The sequence below is a fragment of the Narcine bancroftii genome, chromosome 14, assembly GCF_036971445.1.
Source record: "Narcine bancroftii isolate sNarBan1 chromosome 14, sNarBan1.hap1, whole genome shotgun sequence".
Classification (NCBI taxonomy): domain Eukaryota; kingdom Metazoa; phylum Chordata; class Chondrichthyes; order Torpediniformes; family Narcinidae; genus Narcine; species Narcine bancroftii.
The window spans coordinates 30,361,739-30,387,762 of NC_091482.1; the positions used below are offsets into that span (position 1 = coordinate 30,361,739).

The 26,024-nt window shown below is 40.3% G+C and overlaps 1 protein-coding gene across 1 annotated transcript in view; it reads right to left on the bottom strand.

Annotated features, from left to right (window-relative positions):
- LOC138749933 (uncharacterized) overlaps positions 1-1,203 on the bottom strand; it is a 64,422-nt gene extending 63,219 nt beyond the window's left edge. The window contains exon 1 of the mRNA XM_069911997.1: positions 1,057-1,203. The gene's annotated coding sequence lies outside the window, so the exon portion shown is untranslated. The remainder of the gene's footprint in view (positions 1-1,056) is intronic.
- Positions 1,204-26,024: the final 24,821 nt, after the last annotated feature.

Sequence of the window (26,024 nt, forward strand, 5' to 3'; positions counted from 1 at the left end):
AGTATAGCCTGCTTTATAAATTCGTAATCAGCTGCTTGTTGTACAGTGAGACATGAGTACACCTGTTGGACTTTCCCTTTAAGAACACTTTGTAGCAGGAGTGACCACTGGTCTGGTGGCCATTTTAAATTTACAGCTACTTTCTCAAAATGCTGGAAATATTGATCTATTTCAGCTTCCTCAAATGGAGGAACTGACCTCACTTCTCTACTGACCAGAAGCCTCTCCTCCTGACCAGCATGTGGGTTTTGGGCTTCTCCTTCTCCTTGCATTAGGGTCAGCTTTAATTTAGCTAGTTCTAGCTCATGCTTCTGTTCTTTCTCTCTCTCCTCCATTTCTGCCTGACTTACTACTTCCCATTTGGCTTTCCTTTCTGTCTCTCTTTTTTCCTCTAACTCTAGTTTTCTCAAAGCCAACTTTACTTCCTCTGAAGTTTTCTCCTTTGGAAACTGTTCTAATGCAGCTTCTTCAAATACCCCCTTTCCTACATAGTGCTTTACAATCTTTTGGGCAATTTCCTTTCTTTTCATCCCAGTTCTTACTGTATGAAGTTTTAACTTGCCAACTATAACCATCAGTTCTGACTTTTTAGTCATTTTTAAATGAACCACTGAAGGGTTCACTGTGAACTGGTCAATATTCGTAGTTGTTGGCTTTTCTGCTGGTGATTTATACACTCACCTTTTATTTTTCATTTCAAACTGGAGGTTGAGTCAAACTCAGACGACTGATAACTAAGCATAAGTCAATCGCCCCTAAAGCTTCCAAATTGGTTTGATCACGGACGATCCCTCCAAATTATGTTACAAGATCAAACCAGCAACCACAAAGAAGGCAGATCACACAGGGGTAAAGATGAACAATTACTTTATTAACAAAAATTCACCTTCAAACTTTCATTCAAAATTTCCCCTTTTATAACAATGCCCACTGGTTACTATGCAAATTTCTATAACAGTGTAAGACTAATAAATTCCCCAGCCTAAATATAACATATGAAATTAAAGTTATATTTCTAACCAGCCCAAACTTAGACACAATACACACAAGACTCACAAAACTTCAATCTCAACCGAAGCAAAGATCATAAACAAAATTCAGTTTGTTTGTTAAACTGAAGCCAAAAGATCTTTGAGAGAGAGGGAGAGAGAGCACAAAATTCAAAGTTGTATTGTGTTATTTGCAGAGAGAGGAACCATTGGCTTGGTCCGGATCCTTCTGGCTGCCTTCGGAATGTTCATCCCTTTATGAAATGCCCAACATTCTAAACTGTCTTCCAGACAATGACTCATGCTCTGGGCCTCTTTCCACTCCACAGCACCACCCAGTGGTGGTTTATTGTCCAAGTCCAGAAATTTTTAGATCATTTTCTGCACATGCTCAGTCCGTCTCCCACTCAGCAATTCACCTTCACCTTGGCTCTCTAAGGCAAACTGTCACTTTTTAACATAAAACCACACAACACATAGGTCAATACACAACACAGAACTCTGTAACAACGTATATTCCCAAACAAAATAACATATCCACACTTACCACATCAAAGAATCATCCTCATATGTTGCTGGAGTGCCTGTTTTCCATGTGCCTTTGCTGCTCACTCTCCATCCCAGTTTTCACAAGATCACAAGATAAAGGAGCAGAAGCAAGCCACTAGGCCCATCGAGTCTGTTCTGAGACTCTACAGTAAGCTGAACTATGCTCACACCTTGTTCCAATTTCCAGCCTTTTCACCCATATCCATTACTAATTAGATACTTATCAATTTCCTGTTTAAAATTCTCCCAGTGATCTGGCCTCCACCGCTGTATGCGGCAGTGAGATACACAGATCCACAACCCTCTGACTAAAGAAGTTCTTCCTCTTCTCAGTTTTAAATTTATAGCTTCCAATTTTAAGACTGAGACCCCTTGTCCTTGATTCACCCACCAAGGGAAATATCTACATCCACTCTGTCAAAACCTTTCAAAATTCAAAAAGTCTCTATGAGATCCCCTCTCATTCTTCAATGAATACAACCCAACAGCTGCTAAATGTTCCTCAAACGTTAGGAATCATCCAAGTAAATCTCCTCTGCACCCTCTCCAACAACATCACATCTTTTCAAAGATTGGGGGCCCAAAACGACACACAATTCTCCAAAGTGCTGGTGTTCCTCCAGTTGATAGTGTAAAACTGTAGGTGGAAAGCTGGTGGCCTTTGTTGGAAGTGGCTGCAGCTGGCCTTGGAGTTCAGTCCTGTCTTTTGAAACCCTCCCTGTATGGCCTTGATGTGCATGGCAGCAATCAGGATCACAAATGATGTTCAGGGGGAAGAGAGCACATTAATACACACTGCTCCTCCTCTATCCTGCTGCAGAACCTTGTCATTCAGTCATGTCTGAGAGTCTTTGCTTTGCCATGCAATTTTAAATTGGTTATTAGTTCAATGTTTGGGGACCTTGTTGCATGTAATGGAGATTTTAATTCTGTAATGCTTATTTATCTATCTTTACTGAAACCAGATTGAAAAGCCTTCTAATGAAAACCCAATTATGAAACTGTAACAATTTATTTTGTGTGAAATGCTTGAATGAATCAGACACAGTTTGCATAATGAGTTTCAGTCGGTTTGCCATTGTTCTTTGGACAATAAAAAAGACAATAAACTGTTAGCAAGTGGACAACTATTAATGGGGGATTTCATTTTAATTTCTGGCAATCTGAAAAATAACTGAAAGTAATCTTATTCCTTTACACCATGTATGTTGGCATATTACTTTAGATCTCTCCACGTTCAATGAGGTCTTTCTGCTTTTCTTATTCTTCCAGATTCCAATGGTTTCAATTGATATATCAAATTATCCCAAGTATTTCCTGATCTAAATCCCCTTGATACATATGTTCTGGTCTTGTTGAGTTCTTGGAGGGAGATTTTTCCTGTTTTGTCAATAATATTACATGCTAATCTTGAACCTAATCTTTTAACGGCTTTGTTTGGAGTGTTGGATGACATTAACGAGCCATTTTCTTCATCTGATCGTCAAGTCATTCTATTTCCAACTCTTATGGCACAGAGCCATCCTACTTCAATGGAAAGATCCTGTTCCACCCACTAGTACTCAGTGGTTACGTCATGTCTTAATTTAGAAAAGATCAGGTGCCCCGCGTTAAATTTTCATAAAATTTGGAGTCCTTTTATGGACTATTTTTGTGCTCATTAAATCTGTCTTGATCATTGAATTTATTTATTTATTTATGTGCATGGATTTTCCTTCAGTTAGTAATGTGTTATAGATTCAGCAAAACTGTTCTACCTTTAGTTTTATGTCAAAACATCCCAGGTTTTCTCGTTAGGAGGTTAGAGTTCTTTGTTTTTTTTCTTTGTTTTGTCATTCTGACAACATTGTATAGGGAAAGGGTACATCACCATTGCTTTATTTTTGGAAATGTATTCTTCACATTTGGTAACCTTGTGTTCTCTATACGTGTTCTTGTTCTATAAAGCTCAATAAAAAGATTGAAAGAGAGGAAGTGACTTATCCAGAGAAAAACGGCAGGGTAAGATTGGCTTGGCATTTCTCCTGCGCCCCTCAGTGATGCTAAACAGTGCTGAAAATCAGTCACCACCTTGAATTAGTCCCTTCCATCTTGTTATTTGATCCACGGGAACCACATAATTTGTTCCACTAAATCCTTCTGGGCATATTGAATTAAAATACTTCTTGTATAAGAGGTACATGCAGGGTTCTTTCAATGGCTCCCCATTGTCCCATACCCTGGCACAGTACTTATGATCCATGGGCCCTGGGCCATCATTGTTTCAATGTATTTGGCTTAAGCATCATTCCACACTAAATGAAGACTTAACCATTAGAGGTCAAGACCAAACCTAATCTCAGTATATGAATGAATCCAAAATAAGTTCCAAGGTGTAAAGTTAAACATCTAGAAGTATTTTACATGTGAAGTCAATGGAAATATAATTGGGCATCTTGCAATTTGGAAGTCCAACATCACTCTGAGATTGATGATAATCATTATTTAATTGAGCTCACCATCATGAATTTGTCAAATCATCTACTATTTTTATCTAAATGGACATCTGAGCCATTTGATGAATTCAACAGTGGTTCGTTTGTGGATCAATTCCAATATCTATGAATTATCAGCTTGCAAAATCCCTTCAATTCAACAAAAGCAGTCTCCACTATAAATTGTCGCTAAGGATGACCATGACTGTCATGGGACAAACCGTGGCTTTCCAGCTCCAGTAAGCTCATGACAACTGGTTCAAAAAAATTGAAAAACCACAGTATTCGAACAAATTTGGGAACTGTACATGCAACACCACAGAGAGGGCCTACCGCGGACCTCCACCCCCTAAAATGATAGAATGAGAAGACGACGAAATTAACTGACCCAGTGTGTAAAAGTAGATGGCACAATTTTTTTATTTTCTTGTTTATTTTCATTGTGTGATTACATTGTTTAATGGGTTTGCTGTATTGTATATGTTGAACGTTTAATGGGTTTGGAAGGGGGTGGGAAGGAGGGAGAGAAGGGGGAAGAAAATGACATAGTGTATATTCAAGAGGGAAATGTTTGTGTGTATTTTGGTTAATATGGTTCATAGTGTGAAAATTTTTTTAAAAAATTTTAAAAATTGAAAAACATCCAAATAGTGATGCTGAAATTCTAAACACTAAACAAATCAGCTGGGGTATACTCTTGAGGAGAAGTAGCATCTGTGGTGAGACAGAGAGAGAGAGACAGAGTGGAAAGGTAATGGAATTTCAGGTCAAAGGTTTGAAGGGATAAGTGCTGATAAAATATTAACTGTTTCTTTTATTGCAATTGTTCTCCGACTTGTTGAGTATTTCTGGTTTTTCATTTCAAAATAAACAATCATTTGCAATTTTAAGAAAAATACCTGAGCAAAAATCGATTTACAATTATCAGCATCTCAGACAGAGCGTCCCAGAAGTGTGTGGCTCTTGTATCTCGACAGGTCACAAAACCCAATTTGTCGTAAAGAATTTAGAGAACAACAGAAGCAAAGTTTACCAGGACCTAAAAGAATAAGATCTCTCCCAGAAGTACATGTAAATAAAACTCCACGTTATATTGTGTTGCATCCTAATTTAGGAATGTTCTGCAAATGTTTTATTCAAATGATTCTGCAAACTAGATAAGCCTCAGGTTGTGATATATTCTGCTTTCTGATTTTAAGGAGAAAAACAGAATTGACTGTTATTTTGATTAGGGTCAGAAGTGGAGATATTCGCAACTGACTGGACAATATTTAATTCCACTTGCAATACCTCGGAAGATGGAGCAAAATACAGAGACATCTATTATTTATCATACAGTAAAAATAACTGGTACTTCAGAGATGTTGAGTACCTTGTGCTGAAGCGACTTTCCTCCTGATGCCCCAAGGCATTATGGTTATTCAATCAAATTCCCAATTGTCGTCTGCTTGCCTGAGTGAAAGCATCTCAAATAGTCGATAAGCTTGAATGGTATCACATTGTATACATTGTATACCATTGGCTCAGCATGTACCATTTACAATAGGTATTGCATTTTAAACAATCAGGTTACTCCAACAGGATCTTCCAAAGCCATTGCATTTAACTTCAGGAAGGGCAAGAGCATCAGGTACATCAGAACACCAGGAGTCCATCCAAGTCCCATCCCATCTTGGATATATGTTGCCACCCCTTGGATTTTAAGCCTCAAACTCCCCACGATACCTTTATTGGGGTTCTTTCAAATGAAGAAATATAGCATCTTATGGTAGAGATTCATCACTCTGAATTTTGGGTGGCACGGTTAGTGCATTGCCTTTACAGTGCCTGAGATCAGAACTGGGGTTTGAATCCCATGCTGTCTGTAAGAGGTTTGTACATTCTCCCCATTTCTGCATGGATTTTCCCCGGGATCTCCACTGGCCTCCAACCATTTGAAAGGTATCTGGGGTGTAGATTAATTGGGTGTAAATTGGGAATGTATTACTGGGAAAGGGTAAACAAGGTTGGACTTCATTCCCTGGAGCGTAAGAAAATGAGGGGAGATTTCATAGAGATTATGAGGGTTATATGTAGAAACATAGAAGCATAGAAAAACAGGAACAGGAGTAGGCTATTTGGCCCTTCGAGTAGGATTTTTCCACTGAGGTTCCATGAGATTCAACATGGATTAAGGGTGAAAGGGGTATTTCTTCACACAGAGAGCGATGTGGGGAATGCGGGCTCAGTTTTAACATTTCAGTAAAGTTTGGACAGGTTCATGGATGGGAGGGGGTGTGGAGGTCTTGGAATGAGTGCAGGTCAGTGACACTAGGCAGAATAATAGTTCAGCACAGGCCGGAATGTTCTATGGCTCTATGAATAATGAACATGTGATCGAAGTAATTCAAGAGCACATCTACTCCAAAAGGACATGTTTTTTTTTAGCTCGCCTGTCCTCACTTCCCTCGGCCTGGGCTCTTGTGAAAATTTGTCAGACATCATCCACCCCTGGTTTTCTGTGCCCTCAAAATACATGGGTGACCTGCATTTCTTGGGAGTTCAATACTTTCAGGGTAATTCAACCCAGTTTGTTTATCAGTTAACTGTCGTGTACTTCGCTGGCCTGCCATATCCTTCACACAGTACGAAGACCAAACTGCATCACAGACCTGGGCAATTTGGTGTTTTCTGTATTCACACCAACCCAGATTATAAATTCAATCTTTTTCATTTCTTATTACCAATCCACTCACCTTTATCTTGTAACATACAAGGGCAGAAAAATAACCTATATTATTGTGCGCTCTTGGAGATTTGATTGCACTGAATTATCAGACTTTCAAAACTATTGGAATTTACCACTCCAACACACTTTCATTTCATTTTTTAATATGCTACATGTTTGGAAAAAGTTTACCAGCCATTGCCATGAGTTTAAAGGCAGTCTCCAATGCACTCCAGACCTCAATCCTATCCACAAACCTACCCTACGTTCTCAACCTCTGGAGTTCCCGAAACCAAACCCAATTTCCACCTCACACCTGGCCTACATCCTGGACCCTGCCCCAGGTCAATCTTCGGACCACCAGCTCTGACTGCTTTGACTCTGGGTCCCCAGCTCACGTTCCATACAAATGAGTGAGCCAGGTCCAACCAATCAGGACTTCTCAAAAATGGATCCTTGATTATTCCAGCTTTATCGGGTCTCTGAAAAGACCTTTAATCAACACAACCTTCATTTCTACATCCTGAAGAATTGTCATTAACATGGTGTTAACTCACTGCCCTAACAAGGCATGTTCTTCCTTTGACTTTCTAGTTTTTTCTGCCTTCCTCCAATTGTTAACAGTTTTTTAAAACTCACTCTAGGTATTATAATAATTACATTTTCTTCAGAACCTTAAAATAAAAGTACAAAGTCCGTTTTGCTGTTTGACATGTCACCTGTGTCTGTGCCCTTTTCAAACACAGTATATACCATTGGCATTTCATTGTCGTTTCAATCTCACAATCGGCACTAAACAAATCCAGCAAAACAGTTAAAGGATCAAAATGATCTCTGGAAAAGCAGTCATTTCCTCTCATTCAAGACACCTCTCCGAATGGATGGGCTGTCACTCATTCTTTGAGGTTTTATCACACTCTTTTTTAATTCAAATTATATTCCTGAATATGGGTTCTTTGTTTCCTCATTGTTTCCTCAACCAGAACTCAGCCCTGGCTCTTACTTTGATTGGTTGAAATGTCATCAGTGGACTGACAATAACCACACCAGCAGTGCGAGTATAATAAACTAATATGTACACTAAGAGGTCTTGTCTCTGCAAGATGAACCTGGAAGGCTAGACTAGCTCTGGACTGCTTTATCTACAAGGTCACCGGGATGACCCCTGGTGACCTAGTGGTGTAATTACATCTCACCACATTCAGGTCTTACATAAAATGTTTAACGGATAACAGGGCATATCATTAATCTTAAGATTGATTGGCATTGATTTGCACTGTAGAATAATCATAGGAAAAATAGGTTTTCTTGGCTAAAATGTACTTCTCAATCCATTAACCATAAAGGCAGCACAATGACTATATATTATTCCACTTCAACCTCCCACACACACATGGCTTATGTGAAAAATTGCCATGTTGTCAGTCCCAACGCACCCCATCGACTCAACATTCTTGGATATGTCACTTCCATTTCACTCTTTTTGTTGTAGTTGAAAATTCCTGTCCTTTGCTTTATTCCCAAAACTGAACCCTGTAGTGTGGACTGTATCCAATCATTATTTCTTGCATCCAAAGCAAAGATTTAATCTCCTGGCACTGCCACAAGAGGCTGAGGTTGAGCAAGAGCCAATTGCCGAGCTGTGCAAGAACCTCCAAGTAACTTTGAACTTTGGGATCTTGCGACAAAGGAGTGAAAAATGACTTCTTCATTATATGCCTCCAGTTCGAGCTGCTTATTTTAGCAAAATGTGCACTTTCTCCAAGGTGAACTCTGGCAAAAAAGCATAATTTTGCATCATTCTTGAAATATAACCAGATTCTTCTGGCAGTGAGTTAGGCTCGCATACAAAAAAGTTATTTTATGTACTCTTGCAGAACCATTTTTGTGTATATAGGTTCTGCTGTGCCAAAGGAGATCACAGTAAGATGGACCCAGGACTTAGCCTCTATCCTTGCCCCCCCCCCACCCTGGTCCAACTCCTCCAATGGCCAAACCAACATCCCATCACCTGCAATTACTATTATGTTTGTCACACAGCCGCTACGTTCTGGGAAATTATTCCCAAGTTTACAAAATGCAGTCTGCGTAAAAATGTCAGAACAGAAATGAGTGACTCATTCTGAAATTTTACCTCCTCGACTCCTGGTATATTTTCCAGAATGCCTGCAGTCCAAAGATAACTGCAGGCATTCCAGAAACAAGGGCTAATGTATAGCACGTATTTGCAAGTACCGCCTCTTTACTTACCGCACTTCCTTTACTTACACTGTCTAAACTCGCGTAAGGAAATGAAGATCTTGTGTTTTTTTATGGTTTGTGTGTGAACAGCCACTCCGGAAGGTAAGAAGACATTTTTGAACAGGGAAAAAAACAATTGTAAATTCTATGTAAAAAAATATTTGATACTACACTTAGGATCTGACAAACCCTGGACACAACTAAAGTCTGCAACAAAGGGTAAACCATACAGTGATCACAATATGTTGCTGTTACCACGAGGCACAATTTCTATGCCACTGAAAATGCATTTTTATTTGTTGAGACAAGGCAATGGTTTTAAATGGCTCAAAGCAGAGGTGCAAATGTCTGGAAAAAGCTATACAAAGAAGTATTTCCGCCCCTTCGCTTTTAACCATTAGAGAGGCATCAAAGAGATCACAAGCCAAGGAATGCAAACATTTAAGACATTTATTTACTGTGTGTCTTGCTAAAAGAATGCATTTATAATATGAAAGGACAGAGAAATTTTGTGCTGCATCCTTCTCCTTACACAGGCCAGCGTGGGAACAAGATTCTCATTTATCTCTTGCCATTTGCCCTCAAATCCAAAATTCCTGTCTTAGCACTGCAGACTTCATATGGCCCATACTAGGTTTACATGCTGATACATTGGTTGGTTCCTGCAGATTAAAGAGGAAGTCCCTGCCTGTCTCAAATGAATAATGCAGCTGGGACCTGTTTTTGCCTGCGAGGAACTGCAGGAGCACTGAGCTGTATTGGCAAAAGTCTCGTTGCTGTGGGGATTGCATTTAAGGGCCCAGTTTTCTGTGACTAAATGAACGAGACTAAGCATAACCGGTAAAGTGGTGGTAGAGATGGCAGATGACACCAAAAGCACATTCATGACCTGCCATTACACCAATATCATATTTACAGATGCCAACAAGTCTAACTGCCAGTTGAAGACAATTACCAAGAGTGGATGAGATCAACACTGAACCAGTGAGTAGTGCAAAGGGCAAGGATGGTCAATGACTCATGCCAGAACCCTTCACCAAGACTCTTGTGTGAACCCAACTCTCATACTCAAATAAAGAGCCCTTTCATCTGTTATCTGAGTAACAAATAACTTTGAAGTTCAGGATTGGAAGTTTCTCATACCTTCATCAAGGTATGGGAAAATATGTTGGCAGGCATCTGAACAAAAAGGTAAGGGGGAGACTCTGTTTGACCTGCTGAGTTTTTCCAGCGTTGTGTTTCTACATTTTACTTCTACTTCTCACCAACCTATTGGGGCAATTTACAGAGATTAAATAACCCACCAATCTGCACATCTTTGGGATGTACGAGGAAATGGGTACACCCAGAGAGAATCCAGGCCATCACAGGAAGAATATACAGACTATAGCAGTCAGGATTAAACCCAAGTTGCTAGAGCTGTCAGCTACCAGCTCTACTGTGCCAGCCTGAACAGCCGAGCGGGGTTGTGACATTTCAAAGGGCAAAGTTGTCTGAATGCAAAGCAAGATGGAAAGCGGCCTAACCAAACCAATCCCAGATCCCATACGAGGAAGGAAAATCTGCAGGGCCTCTCCGACCCCTGGGGCATGTAAACCTAACGGAAAGAGGAATGGGAAAGTAGTGGTGCAGCAGAACCACGCGCAAGTCATTGGCCACCACAGGTACTGTGCAAGAAGGTATCACAGCTCATTCATCTAGAGCTGGGAAAATGACGAGATTAATGACAGTGAGAAGCATGAAAAATATCTTGGCAGTAGTCTGATATATTTTTCACTTTATACCTTAAAGGTGCCCACGTGAATTTACTTGGCAAAGAGGAAGTCCCATTTGTGCTGAATAAATGAATGAGCTGGATAAAAATATAGGTGAGCACAAAGAATTTATTTGGCATCTGTGTGCTTGGTGTTGTGCATACAGTCCCTCAGTGCCAAGCAATCATTAATGCATCAAAATGACAGAAAACTCAGCATTCATTCTCTGACATTTATTCATTAGAGCATAAAACCGCATGATGGAGGCAGACTGAGGAACTAATTATAAAAAGCATAGGTCAAGGTGGATTGGTGAAGTTGATTTTCCAAACACAAGTCCGCCTTTTGAGATATAAGACAGCTGCAAATCACTTTGTCACCATAGGATGTAAAATTGATGTTCTAGCTTTCAATTGTCCACTAGTATTTCTGCACCTTATACCCTATTGGCATTTCTACTCTCTTCTCAATTTCTTAACATGGGGCATTTGAGCAAAGGTGTCTGCATTTTTGCTAACTTATATTTTGTCTTTAACTTGCAATACATTTGCAATTTAGCTTTTCAGGTTAGTCTAAACCAGTGGTTCCACTCACATCCCACTTTAAGTAATCCCTTTGCCATCGGTGATCTGTGATTACGGGATTGCTTAAGGTGGGATGTGAGTGGGAAGGGAAGGTCGTGAACCACTGCTCTGGACCCAATTGTTACGGAAATATTTTGCTTGAGAAAAATTTGTCATTGGCCATTTCCTTTGGAGTTATGAAACCATGCACATAACGAGTCAATGAGGTACAATTAAAACCGTGGTTTTCAAATTTTTTCTTTCCACCCACATATCACATTAAGCAATCCCTTAGTATTCACAGAGCACCTATAGCATAGGGAATACTTAAAGTGGGATGTGAGTGGAAAAAGGTTCCAGCATTTTATGCTTTAATTTCAAATTTACAGGGCACCGGGTAATATAGTTTTGTTTGTTTTAAGATTAATAAAATCAGTTTAATGTGGTAACATCACATGGTAGCTTGTGTACAAATTGGATGCTTTAAGTAGCTGCAGTGGCTTTCTATCTAAAAGACATTATTGGTTTAAGCTAGTGGATGATAGTGAAAAGTTCTATATAATGCAATCCTTTTTCTTCAAACACAAACATTTGCAAAAAAATCTATAACTCTAAGGTTAGGTTAATGTCAAAAATTAGTTTGCTAAAACAAATGTAGCATATTTCTGTTTACTGAGTTCATCGATATTGTACATTGCCTCTGTGCTGATAAAAAGGAAAATTTGTCTGTAAATACATCTCCATTCAGTAATACCCTGTTACTAAGTTCGATGTAATGGTGCTAAATAGAAAGTTGTCACTCTGTCTCTAAAATTAACTCTGCAGAAATCAACGATGCTCTAATATATCTCCATGGTATGTTTAGCCTTAGCAACCTGGCTGAAATTTCCATCTGTTCCTAGCATGCTGTCATTGCACCAGAAAGTGCGTGCTCAATGACTAGTTTGAACCTGAGCCGAGCTTTTTTGTATTTTTCCGTGGGATGTGGGTTTCATTGATAAGGCCAACATTTGGGCCAATCCCTCAGAAGGTGTGTATGGTGAAGATACTCCCATAATGCTATGGGGTAGGATATTCCAAGATCAGCAACAGTTAAGGGATAGCAATATACTTTAGAGCCAGAATGGTGTGACACTTAGAGAAAAACTGCAATCTCAATTACAGTGTTGGGCACTATCAGTTGCCCCAATGATTTCAATGACAAAAACTTGAGGGGAAATGATACGTTTTATTGTAGTGAAGACTTGAGCTGGCCTGGATCCAAACTAGGGAAGTGCAGGGAAGCGAAAGGTGTCTGACCTTTATGGCCTGGGTCCCGGGGAGGAGTCCAGGAAAGAGTGTCATCAGGAGGTGGGCCAGCCCCAGCCAATTAGCATATACAATCCATACCATTACCTACAGGTTGCAAGATTTTAAAGTCTTAAGAGTCATACGATGTGAAAACATCCATTCAGCCTAACACACACATGGGCACTCCTCGGTATTAATCTCTTCTTCCAGCATGTGGCCTACAGTTTTCCTTGCCAGCTGATTCATGTCATCATCCAGACAAACACTGTCGCTGACTTTACATCTCCCACCAGTGTTTTCCAGGTGCTGACCAACCTCATTTCCTCACTACATCTCTTACCCATTACCCAAACAAATGTCCTTCAGTTTTATCAACCTGAGATGGGGAATGGACGATCTAGCCCCTCCTAACTTTAAATACCTCAAGTTATGCACCCTCTAGGTTGGGGGTGCTATTGAAAAAAATTCAGTGAATTCTGTAGCCCATTTTCTAAAGATAGCATATTTACAAATTAGACACTTTTGTTATGAGCCCTTAGGACCCATAAACCCAGCAGCAATAGATATTCACCAAGGCAAATGGTTACTTAAACAAAAGTTGCTTTTAATTATCTTTAAACATGAAAACAGAATCACACTTTAATTTATCTCTATAGACTTATTTAACCCCCTTCTAATTCTAAGCGCACGTGTATGTAATGTGTGTGTAAGTTCAGAAAAGTTCTTTGGTTCAGGTCCAATCTCACTTCTCATTCCTCCAAGTTCTCTGGTTGCAGGCAACTCTTATACTAATTTAACATTTATCAAGTTCTCAGACTTTGGTGTTTGAAAGGCAAATGCTTACTGCTCAGGAAGGTTCTTCTCGGTTTTCAGAGAGAGATTTACTTCCATCAGCCACTTCAGTGTCTTGCCGAAGAAACTTGCCCTGTCAGGGTTCTCCAGATGATAACCTCTTTCTTTCAGGTCATCATAGAGTTCCTTCTTGTTTCTCTTATTCCAAGTGAAACATTAGACAGCCAGACCTATCCTCTTGCATGAACCACAAGAGCTTTGACCAGCTGTCTTCCAAAATGGGACATTCTACAAGTTTGCGAGCTTGTTCTGTTCTAATCCCAGCTGGCTGTAATACTGCACAAGTGATGTGTGTGTGTGTGTGTGTGTGTGTGTGTGTGTGTGTGTGTGTGTGTGTGTGTGTGTGTGTGTGTGTGTGTGTGTGTGTGTGTGTGTGTGTGTGTGTGTATGTGTCTCTCTCTCTCTCTGAGAGAAAGCCTGTTTTACTCTCTCTGCTTGCAAAACCACATGACCCTCTTCCAACAGCAAGCTCTCCTCCAGACAATATGCAGCTCCAACGAGCTCTTTCATCTATTGCCTTTTGTGAACAACAATCCATTAGTGAAGTCTCTTGAGCACCCTTCAAAGCTCTTGCAAAAGTTATGAGACCTCCAGTGCTGTCTAACATTGTGCAGAGCTCCTGTATTTCAAATAAGATCTGTTTTAAAGTATTTGTATGCGACCCACTCTAACAAACCTTTCCCAGAAACATATCTATATAGTCCTGTTACAGTTTGTTCAATCTCAGATTTCTGATTTTCCTGTGGTCCCTGAGATGAATATTCTTGATACATTTTTTAATACACTATCCTTATAAAGGCTTAAGATCTCTTATTTATGACAAAGGTCCATTTAAGACAAGCCTTGTTAATTAAAATTAAGAACACCTGGGAACAGGATTTGAACCTTTTGCTCTCTAATGAGGTTTGGGATTCTATTTTTAATTTGATTAACAGTATTTCCTTTAGTGCACAGAATTGTTTGCTGCTTTTGTAAGTGGAACACAGAGCACATATGTCTAAAGTTCAACTGTCCTGTTTTGATTCAGATATGAATCCTTTATGTGACAACTGTAAAACAAGATGATGCCTCTGTAGCTCGTAGGTTCTGGATCTGCCCTAGCTTAGAAACATTTTGTGAGGATGTTTTTCAAACATTATTGGCGAGTTTAAATTTAAAATTGGAACTTCACCCTTTAATTCTCTTTGGAATATTCTCTTTGGAATATCTCAAGAGAATGACTTCCATTCAGAGCTGAGTTTCATCTTTTATTTTGTTGATAGCCAGGTATACAATTTTGATGAAATGGAAAGATAATACCCCACCTACACATGCACAGTGGATAAACGTTATTATGTCTTGCTTAAATCTAGAAAAAAATAGATATGCTATCAAGGATTCAAACATAAATTTCCAAAAGATATGGGGCTCATTTATGGATGACTATCATAATCTTAAGATTTAGTGTGGTTCCGGAATTTTGGCGCTCTGTTGTCCTTCTCCAAGGTGTTCCTTGATTCATATGTGTCAACTTTCAACCTTGCTTAGAGGAAGAGGTCTTGAATATTTTTCTTTCCTTTTTTTGTTTTTTTTTTGTTGTTGTTAAAGTTTTATTTCATTGTTAAGAATGTGCTCTGGATTTCTTAATTATGATTGTATTTGTAATTTTTTTCTCTAATTTGTAGCACATTGTATAAGGTTGCCTTGATATCAAGGGCACTTAGTCTCACTTCATCCTTGGAATTCAGGTTGTCAGCATGAACTAAGACTCTGATCAGAGGTTAAGATCTCAGTGAGCCTGGAAGAACTGCTCGAGTTACCACCCAATCACCTGGTTGGATTGTTGGCTTAACTTTCAGTCATTCGCTGGTGATCGAGATCATTGTGATGCAGTGGTAATTTGCATTTGCTTTTTATGAACAAGACATATCTGGAAAATTTCCACTTTCAAGTGCAAGAGAAAAATATACAGTGAATGGCAGAACTCTGGGTAATTGATGAATAAAGGAACCTTGAGGTGGAAGTCTATAAGTCCCTGGATAGGATGACAGAGAAGGTATACAGCATTGAATGTAAAAGTCGGCTTTATGTCGCAGCTTCATAAAAGTTTGGTTCAGCCACATCAGGTGTTACGAGTTCAGTTCACATTGCCACACACACCATAGGAAGAATTTGGAGGCTTTGGAGAAGGTGTAGAAGAGGATCAGCAGATGTTGAAGGAGTGGAGTGTATTAGTTATAAGGAGAGGTTGGTCAAACTCAAATTGTTTTCTCTGGAGTGTTGGAGACTGCAGATGAACTGATAAAAAATTTAAAATTATAATAGGTAGAGTCAGGTGGATAATCAATCTTTTTTCCCCAGGGTGGAAATGTCAAAAACCAGAGGGCATGGATTTAAGGTGAGATTTGAGAGGCAAGTTTTTTTTTTACAGAGAGTGGAACACTGCCAGGGGAGGTTTTAGAAAATATAATTAAAATGCTTAAGAGGCATTTAGAGAGAGATGGGTGAACAGGCAGGAAAAGAGTATGTGCAGCAGATGGGAGTCGTTAGATTGGTCTTGTGCTCAATGCAGATGGTGAGCTGAAGGGAATGCTCCTCTGCTGGCCCTGTTCTATGGTCCATTTAAATGCCAATATGTCAGCTGCATATGAATTGTAGGCTAAAAAAAAATCTAAAATGTAAGAAGCACTTTACAAGACAAATGGAGTTAATATTCCAGGTCACAGACTCTTCGTGAGAACGAGAAACAGGACAGGTTAGCTCTCTGTTGCGGAATAGGTGGGAGAGAGATGGGAGAGCAAACAGAATACCTTTGATAGAGTGAGTCCAAATGAGTTAATATGACAGTGAGAAGCGTATTACACTTCCATTATCCATAATACATTTTGTTAATAGTAGGGATGTTGGAATATGCCCGAGCCACAATATACTAATAAAAAGGACGTTATCCACGGTTGCTGAGTGCTTCAAGGACTTCTGGGTTTTTTTTAATTTTAGACAAACAACACAGTAACAGGCCCTCAAGCCTGTACCGACCATTTGCAGCCCAGTACATTTTGAAGGGTGGGAGGAAACCAGAGCACCTGAAGGGAACCCACACAGACCCAGGGAAAACATACAAGCTCCTTACAGATAGTCCCAGATTCGAACCCCAGTGGCTGGCATTGTGCTAACCGCTACACTAACCATACCACCCCTTAAAGGTCAGATTTCCAGCATCCTTGGAAGTGTGCTGAGAACACTTAAGCTAGGATAGAGTCCTGCAGCCATTAGGTGGAGAGAATCAAATTGGCTGAAGACTGGTGTGTACGATAGCAGGAAATTCAAGAGAAGGGGCAGTGCTGCAACAAGTTGGTGCAACAGACCCCCTCCCCCCACCAGTGCAGTCCTGATCTTGAATGCTATCTGTACAATATTTGCATGTTCTCCCCATGACTGCATTGGTTTCTGCCAAACGCTCCAAAGGCATGTTGGTTGGTTAAATATCATCATGTAGATGGTAATTGGCTGTTGTAAATTTCCTTTCTATGCAAAGTAATGGCAAAAGAATTGAAAAGGGAATTGATGGGAATATGTGATTAAGAATCTGTTACAGGAGTACAGGGAGATAAAGAGAGGAAGGAATGGAACTAGCATGGACTCGATGGGCCAAAGAACCTAATTCCATGATTCTGTGTGATTATATTTATAATATAACGCAAAACAAGGCCAATCTAATCAATTCCTCACTTAAGGTTCTTATCCACATCCTACAACTTCTTGCTCATTAACATCTGCTAGTGTCACCAAAAGAGACACTAGTATTCAAGAAAATATCCCTTTCTCTAGTCACCTGTGAAGCCAGAGATTAGTAATAATCCCCACATCATTAATACCCACAAAATTGTCAAGGAATGAACTAAAATCACTGTCAGCCTTGTTCTTTGGTCTCATGTATTGTGCTCAACTACCAATAACGACGTGATGTGCATGGAAACTCCTTTCGCCTCTTCATTGCTTAATTGGCCAATGACTGAAGTTGGCAGGACCGCACAGCATTGATCTGATATGCTGGATGATGGATCGCCTAGTGCTGCTCTCACTAATTAGCAAGCATTTACTCCTAAAATGTAGCTGCACCTGGTTGTAACCTCATTTTGCACCTTGTGGCGTTTTTCCCTTCCTTCCACAATTAATCAGACTTGATCCATTGGTTCGATAGTAATGGGAGAGCTTGGATATACTGAGCCAAGAGGTTACAAATTTTGGTGCTACACTTTTCTGCTTGTGGCCGACAAGTCTCCATGGAGACCAGATTTGTTGCTTGTGTAGGGAAAAGCTGGAAATGCTGCAACTTGGAAATGAAAAATATTTCCAACTGATGTATCGATGGTCTAACAGTGTTTGTGCCTCCACAGATGCTGCTTGACTGGCTGGGTGTTTATGCTTCAGTTTTGAGCTCCATCATCTATCCTGGGTATGACAATCCTCATGCATTCAATGCAATGGAGAGTGTCCTTTTTGGGAGAATACGTCTCTTTGTCTCCACAAGGGCTCTGCTAGGATTGCTCTTGCCATTCCTACTTTAAACTGAAGGCAGACTGAAGGAGGACACGGAAGACATCCTTCATGCAAAAGACACAAGAGACTGTGGATCCCATATTCTGGAGAAAATACACGGCTGGAGAATCTCAGCTGTAAGTACAAGACAAAATACAAGGCCAAGGTGGTATCGATGGAGCAGGCAACATCTATGGATGAAGTCCTGATGCAGGGTTTCAACATGACATCCCCTTGCCTTTAAAGGTATCACTGATCAATGAAGATTTTGCTTCCTGAACATTTTTTTATGGATCACAAAAATCACCTGAAACGTTTCTAATCACATCCAGTTTTTTTTTTAGATATAACCTATTTTTGTGATTTCCTGTCATATTTTGTCTATTACTATATTGGCAAAAAATGCAAGTGGTTTTGGTCAGTCCAAGCATGCCTAGGCATGCACTCAGTGCAGGTGTAATGCAAATGGTGTCTTAGGCATGGGCATGCATGGAAGGCATTTAAAGATGTTGTTGAGAATTTTCTTGGCAACTACAAAGCACCAAACCACATCCAGCTGAGTGACAACTTGCTTCAAGTGTACAAAGTCATGAAGTGTAGCATCTCATTGAAAATTAATTTTCTGCATTCACACTTGGGCTTCTTCCCTGCTGATCTTGGTGCAGTCAGTGACGAACATGATGAAAGGTTTCTCCAGGACATTGCGGCCATGGAAAAGCGGAATCAGGGGAACTGGAATCCATCAAAGTTGCCTGACTATTGTTGAGCACTGACAAGAGAGTCATCATCAAACAAAATTCAGCGGCAAAACATTTTTAGGTCAGTTGAACTAACGCAATATGTCAATATCATTAGGCAATTAAGCATGCTAAATTCATTTAAAGTTAATTTAATGTTTCTCCAACTTCCTACATGAGACAGCAAATCTGTAATTATATTTGTGTTCAACTTGAAGTTGTCTATCATAACACCATTTTTTTTTTTTAGGAAGCAAACTTGATGAAAAAAAAATTGTTGTCCATTGTATTAGTTCTCCAACAACTGTTGCAAACACTGGAATACATTTTCCTTCAGGGCTTAATGGTCAGTGTCCATCAGAGTGGTGGACATTGAAATCCCCCAGCTTGTCTACATTTCTGTGACCTTGCTGCTTTCAGTAATTTAGAGGAGCACTGGTGCATTTTCTGAGAGCCTGCTGCTTCTTCATCTGGCTTTGCATCCCATAGGATGATGATGGTTTCTTACAGTATGAAGAGTTTGATATGTGCATCCTGGACTGGCTGTACAGGCCTATCCTTGACAGGCACTGCTTGCCACATACTTGGCAGGTAAGGCCTAGAGGGGCAGCTCCTCTGTTGTGGTCCTTCCTGTGTCTTTCCTCTGTTGCCTCTTTGAGCTTGTCCTCAGCAGTGTCCACACCTTTCCTGATGGCGTCCCTCCACTGCGAGCCATCTTGAGCCAGAACTTTCCATGTTATGGGGCAATGTCAGTTTCCTTGAGGCTCTTTTGCAGAACATCCTTGTACCATAGTCGCTGGCCTCCTCGTTTTCAGGTACCACTGTGTAGTTGGCAGTCTTCTGTCAGGAATTCTGATGACATGCCCTGACCAGCAGACAAAAGGTGGTAGCAAGCATGAGATTTCCTCACTTTCATTTGGCCTAATGCGAGGAAACTAAAATCCAGACTCACTATTGAGGACTTCCAATCCAATTTCTCAACTGTATACTTGCTTGGTCTCTTTCACCGATGGGAACTACAATGGACATAAAGGGACTGGAGGAAATAGGGGAGTTTGTGAATATAGCAGCCAAGCTGGCATTTTAATGTCCCTTCCCCATATAAATTAAGAATATATTTGCTGCTTTATATATTAACTTTTTTGATAGAGGGAAACATATTTCAAGAAACAGCTGCAATTGAGAGAGTTTTGTCTTTGTTATTTAAAAAAATGCTGTGGTGAAATTGAACACGACTCTGTTTTGGTAAGGTTTCATCGGAAGATCTGGTTGGTAACCAGGCAAAGTTGATTGATTTGGAAATCGGGTTAGGTAGAGTGATGAAGTGATTTTTTAGTCTTGTTCTGACTGAACATTGTCAAGCCATCCGGACACCAGGTGTTCAGATTTTATTCGCATTCTTGTAGTAATTCCTACTTTCTGTGCTTTTGATCGAGATGACTGACAACACTGCTTTCCAAATGTATAAAACTGACAAGAATACACTAGTCTTTTGTTTGCCTGCTTGAGACCAATAAAGTCCATGGTTTTATCAAATTTTATCTATATGGTGCTTAATACTGAAATTTATAGTAAACTTTAGTTCACTCAAAAATCTGTTGCATTTCAACCAGCTATTAAAAAATGTTCTGGAAACAAAAATCTCAATTTTATTGTTTTGAAGTTTGTTTTACTACCTCCACTACACATTAATAGCTCAGTAGTGGAGAGAATAGAGAGTATCAAGTTCCTTAGAGTTCGCTTGAGAAGTGACTTATTCTGGATCTCCTCTTTTGTCAGGATGATGCAACAGCGTCTATATTTCCTCAGAAGACTGAGGCAGTCAAGGTGACCGGCCACCATCCTGTCAACTTTCTGCAGGAGCTCTATCGAGAGTCTCCTGGCCGGCTGCATCACAGGGTGGTACAGATGCTGGAGGGCATTGGATCGCAGGATAATCCACAGGGCCATAAGAGCGGCAGAGAGGATCACTGGGGTCTCCCTCCTGAGGGCTCGCAAAATCACAGAGGGCCCTGACCACCCCACACCCAGCATCTTTCAACTACTCCCATCAGGAAAGAGATACAGGAGGATCAGAGCCAGCGCCACCAGGCTGAGGAACAGCTTCTTCCCTCGGGCGGTGAGAATACTGAACGACTGAATGAGCTGCCCATACAAATGCTTTGATAACTCTAACTATTTATTCAACAGTATTCATTTATTTTTATATATGTATATTTTGCTCTGTACATGTATCATTAGTCAGTATGTGTATTATGTCTGGATGTGTGTCTGCGTGTTTTTCACAGAGGACCAGAGAACACTGTTTCATCGGGTTGTACTTATACAACTGGATGATGATAAACTTAAACTTGTGCTGCTTTCTTCTCTATATGTTGTAATTTAAAAAATTTAAATGGTGTATTAGTTTTATCTTGAACCTTTCAGTCTTTAGATAAGTGGTCATCATCTTTTGAAATAGTAAAAATACATGGAGAACATCCCACACATTCCCATGAAGGGTTAATATTGTATTGAATGTCACCAAGCCCCCAAAATGGACATTCTATCCCAAGCTTTGCAATAGGAAGAGATTACCAGACAGAGAGAGAAGATTCAGAGATGTGCTCAAGGCCTCCTTGCAGAAATACTACATCAGTGGTTCTCAACCTTTTTCTTTCCATTCACACACAACTTTAAGTCATCCTGATGCCATGGGTGCTCTGTGATTGGTAAGGGATTGCTTAAGATGGTATGTGGGTGGAAAGAAAAAGTTTGAAAACCTCTGTTTTATTCATACCTCATTGACTCGTTATGTGCACGGTTTCATGACTCCAAAGGAATTGGGCCAATGACAATTTTTCTCAAGCAAAATATTTCAGTAACAATTGGGTATAGAGCAGTGATTCTCAACCTTCCCTTCCCACTCACCTACCACCTTAAGCAATCGCTCACTAATCACAGAGCCCCGATGCCATGGGGATGACTTGAAGTGGAAAGGAAAAAAGTTGAGAACCGCTGTGCTGCATCATCTCTGAGTCTATGGTACCGCTGGCCTAAGAACAAAGGGAAGGAGCAGCACTTGGGATAATATTTAACAACTTCAAGGTCTTATGTTGAGAGCTCATGAGGTTCTGCCAAACTGGTGAAAGGAGGCGACCACCCCACCAACTATCCACTCTATCAGTCGTCAGCTCAGTTTGTTTAAGAGTTTGTGGAACCTGAGTCAGCGAAAGCATTCAAGACCTAAACGTAAATACCCAGAGGATCTCAGTGGGTCCGGCAACGTTAATGGGAGAAACAGAATCATCGACATTGAGCCAAAACCCTTTATCGAGAGTGGTTAAAATGTAGTAGAGGAGCCATTTTAAAGAGGACAGGGTGGGAGAGGTAGAACAGGCCCGTAGATAGTCAGCTTTTCAGAGTTAGGGAGAATCGGTAAGAGAGTGGAGCTGAGACCATGATCAGATCAGGCCTGAATCTCTTTAATGTGTTGCAAACCATATGTGGTTAAGACAAAATGTGATATCAACATCATAATATTCGTAAATGAGATTAAAAGCTCGTTCAAGTGCCAGATCTTGAATTGACCAAAACTTATGCAGTCAATGGTGAAGTCACAAATCGAATTTGATGACAATGGTAACCCCTCAGAATTGGAGGAGCACGGAGATGGCACAAGATTTTGGGACTGGAGGAGGTTACAGAGAAACAAAAATGAAGAAGCCAAGGGAGTTTGAACCTCAGGATAAGATTTTCAATACTGAATCATGAACAGACCAAGAGTGAAACAAGAACAAGGACGATGGGTGACCTGAATATATTTTAGAAATGGAATGAACCTGATGTAACATTGTTCTAAATTTGGTTTGGCTTATTCAACTTACACAAAGGCCAACTAACATATTTCATCAAGATTCACTAGGTTTGCATCCAATATCTGAATGCTCAAAAAGCCACGGCCCATTCACTAAAACCACAAGCACCGTCCCATTCACTATAACCACGAGCGCCGGCCATTCCCTAAAACTACAAGCGCCGGCCCATTCACTAAAACCACGAGCACCGGCCATTCTCTAAAACTACGAGCACCGGCCCATTCACTAAAACCACAAGCACCGGCCCATTCACTAAAACCACAAGCGCCGGCCCATTCACTAAAACCACAAGCACCGGCCCATTCACTAAAACTACAAGCGCCGGCCCATTCACTAAAACCACAAGCGCCGGCCCATTCACTAAAACCACGAGTGCCAGCCCATTCACTAAAACCACGAGTGCCGGCCCATTCACTAAAACCACGAGCGCTGGCCATTCATGAAAACAATGAGCGCCAGCCCATTCACTAAAACCACAAGTTCTTGCCCCATTCACTAAAACCACAAGTGCTGGCCATTCACTAAAACCACGAGTGCCAGCCATTCATTGCTCATTGATAGATGAACTGTTGATGGTAGAAATTGTAGATTTTGTTCAAGACATTAAATTCTGATTCTCCAGTGTAAGTAATGATAGGAGAATGGAATGGCCAGGGGGCAGGGGTTCCAGTGATGGAAATGTGGGGAAAATCAATTGTGAATAGGGTAGGATCAGTGTAAACGAGTTTTCTGTGTCACCCCAGAGTCAATGGGCCGAAAGGTCTGATTCCATGTTCTCATGATTTATTGACAGTGGTCAAAGTCAATGAAAAAACATCCTACAGTAGCACATCAATGAGAGTGTCCACTATTGCAAGTGAATTCTTAATATTTTAAGAAAGATTCCAATTTTTTAAATATTCCTGGAAGGTCCATCGTAACAATTTATGCTCAACGATTGCATCCAAAATTCTGATCTGTCTTTGCACTGTAATCCCTCCTTTTGCATCACACAGCAAGTTCCCCTTTGGCCACTTTATCATTGAGATTCAGAGCCCAGACAGTAAATGCTACAAACTCTCTGGGAAATGTGGGTCAATAACATAGTAATAAAGCAAATTTTAATGTGATGCCCACAGATTTTATTCCTGACAGCAAGTAGTGCACAATGTCTGGTGTGGCGTGATCACTGATTTCTGCACAGGGCTCAAACCTATTCATCACCTCTCAACAAATAAAACCATAGGGCCTTAAGACCATATAAAACAGTGATTAGGAAGAACTTCTTTAGCCAGAGGGTCGTGGATCTGTGGAACTCGCTGCCGCATACAGCAGTGGAAGCCAGATCACTGGGAGTACTTAAACAAGAAATAGGCAAGTATCTCATTAGTGAGGGCATCAAGGGATATGGGGAAAAGGCTGGAAATTAGAAATAGTGTAGAGTAGCTTAGTGTAGATTTACGGAACAGACTTGATGGGCCTAGTGGCCTGTTTATGTTCCTTTGTCTTGTGATTTTGTGACCATAAGACATGGGAGAAAAATAGGCAGATCCATTTTCCCTCTCACCCCCATGGCCCAGCATTCTCCCCATAACCTTTGATGCCCTCACTAATCAAGGACCCTTCAATCTCTGACTTAAATACACCCTTAACTACCTGTGGCATCAAATTCCATCCTCTGGCTAAAGAAATCCCTCCACATCTCTGTTCCAAGCAGACAACCTCCAATCCTGCAGTTGTCCTCGATTCTCCCACCATGGGAAATCTATGTCTACACAGTCCATAGTTTTCAACATTCAAAATGCCTCATTCTCCTAAATTCCACAGAGTACAGGCCAAGAGCTGTCAAATGCTCCTCATATGATAACCTCTTCATTTCCGGAATCATCCTCGTGAAGCTCCTCTGAGCCCTCTCCAACATCAGTACATCTTTTCTTAAATGATGATCCCAAAACTGCTCACAATACATCGAGTGAGGTCTCACTGGGGCCTTACAAAGCCTTAACATCACATCCCTGCTCTTACATTCTATTCCTCTTGAAATTAATGCCAGCATTGCAGTTGCAGCTGTTGGCGCCTGTATCAACAATTAGACCAAGATAGCATTCGGGTACAGATAAATAATAAGTAACTTTGATGCCACAGATGTGCCTGGCAATGACCATTTCCAATAACAGATTGTGGTCTAATCACCTATTCTTGATGTTCAATGGCATTGCCTTCCACTTGGTCCCATCCCATCAACTTCCTGTGGACTCACCATTGATCAAACCTCAACTGCACCAGCCAGATTAATGTAATGGCTACAAGAGCAGGGAATCCTGTGGTGAATGTATCCTGTGCAAAATTATCATTTTGTTGTCTCTACATTTTTTTGGAATAAATTAAAATGGAAAGGAAATTGGCATTCAAGCAGACTTGAAATCGAGCAAAGGCCTCCAGAGATCCGACAAAACATGTTCATTTACTGCATCCCTGCACTTTGATCATTCCAATTACAGAAGTAAGATATAAATGGACCCCAAGTTTTATCGAAAGAGATCTAAATCTTCCTAGCGTTTTCCAAACTTAAAAGGAATAATATCCAGTAACCATTGTCTCAGGGTGGGTGGAAAGTCCTCTTTCCATTTAAGGAATAATCCTCTTCCAGCCAGTAATGTGAAAATGCTAAGACCTGTTCTTGATTAGATGTTAAATATATGTTTACATCACTGAAGAAGCCAAACATTGCCATCCAAGGACATGGTTTTAGATCGATCCCAAAAATGGCCGAAGTTGTTCTGAAAATAGCTGTCCAATATTCTGCTAAATTGGGACAAAACCAAAACATATGTATCAAAGGAGGTAGATTCGAGTGAGCTCAACTTTAGACATTTTATTTGTTCTAAACTTTAAGTATTTCCATATCTTCTGGATCCAAATTTCATCGACAAACTTTTGAATTACAACGTACATAAAGGTATAATATCCACCTTGTGTTATAAATTATTGAATTTAAAAACAGTCTCTTTAATTAGGATCAAAACTGAATGGGAGAATGATGTTAATATGTCTATTTCAGAAGAATGGATTTCAATGTCACTCTATTTTAACAGATTTTCCTTCTTAATATTGACAGCAGCATCCAGCATATCACACTTGTTGCTGTTATTCTGATCTACAAAATCCTTTTTGTGTTCTGTGAGGTCTGGTTAAATTTAAATTTAATTTTTTTAAATGTACACATACAGTACAGCAATGGGCCCTTTCAGCCCACAAGCCTGTACCGCCCAATTAAACCCTATTGACCTGTAACCTCAGTATGTTTCAAAAGGTGGAATGAAACCTGGGAAAATCCACATGGAGAGAATGCACAAACTCCTTATAGACAGCATGGAATTCAAACCCCGATCCTAATCGCTGGCGTTGTAACAGCGTTGCACTAACCGCTACACCAACCGTGCTGTCCAAAATAACCAATGTCAGATGTGGGTTAATTGAATCCTGCAACATAAGTTGCAGTCAATTATCTTTC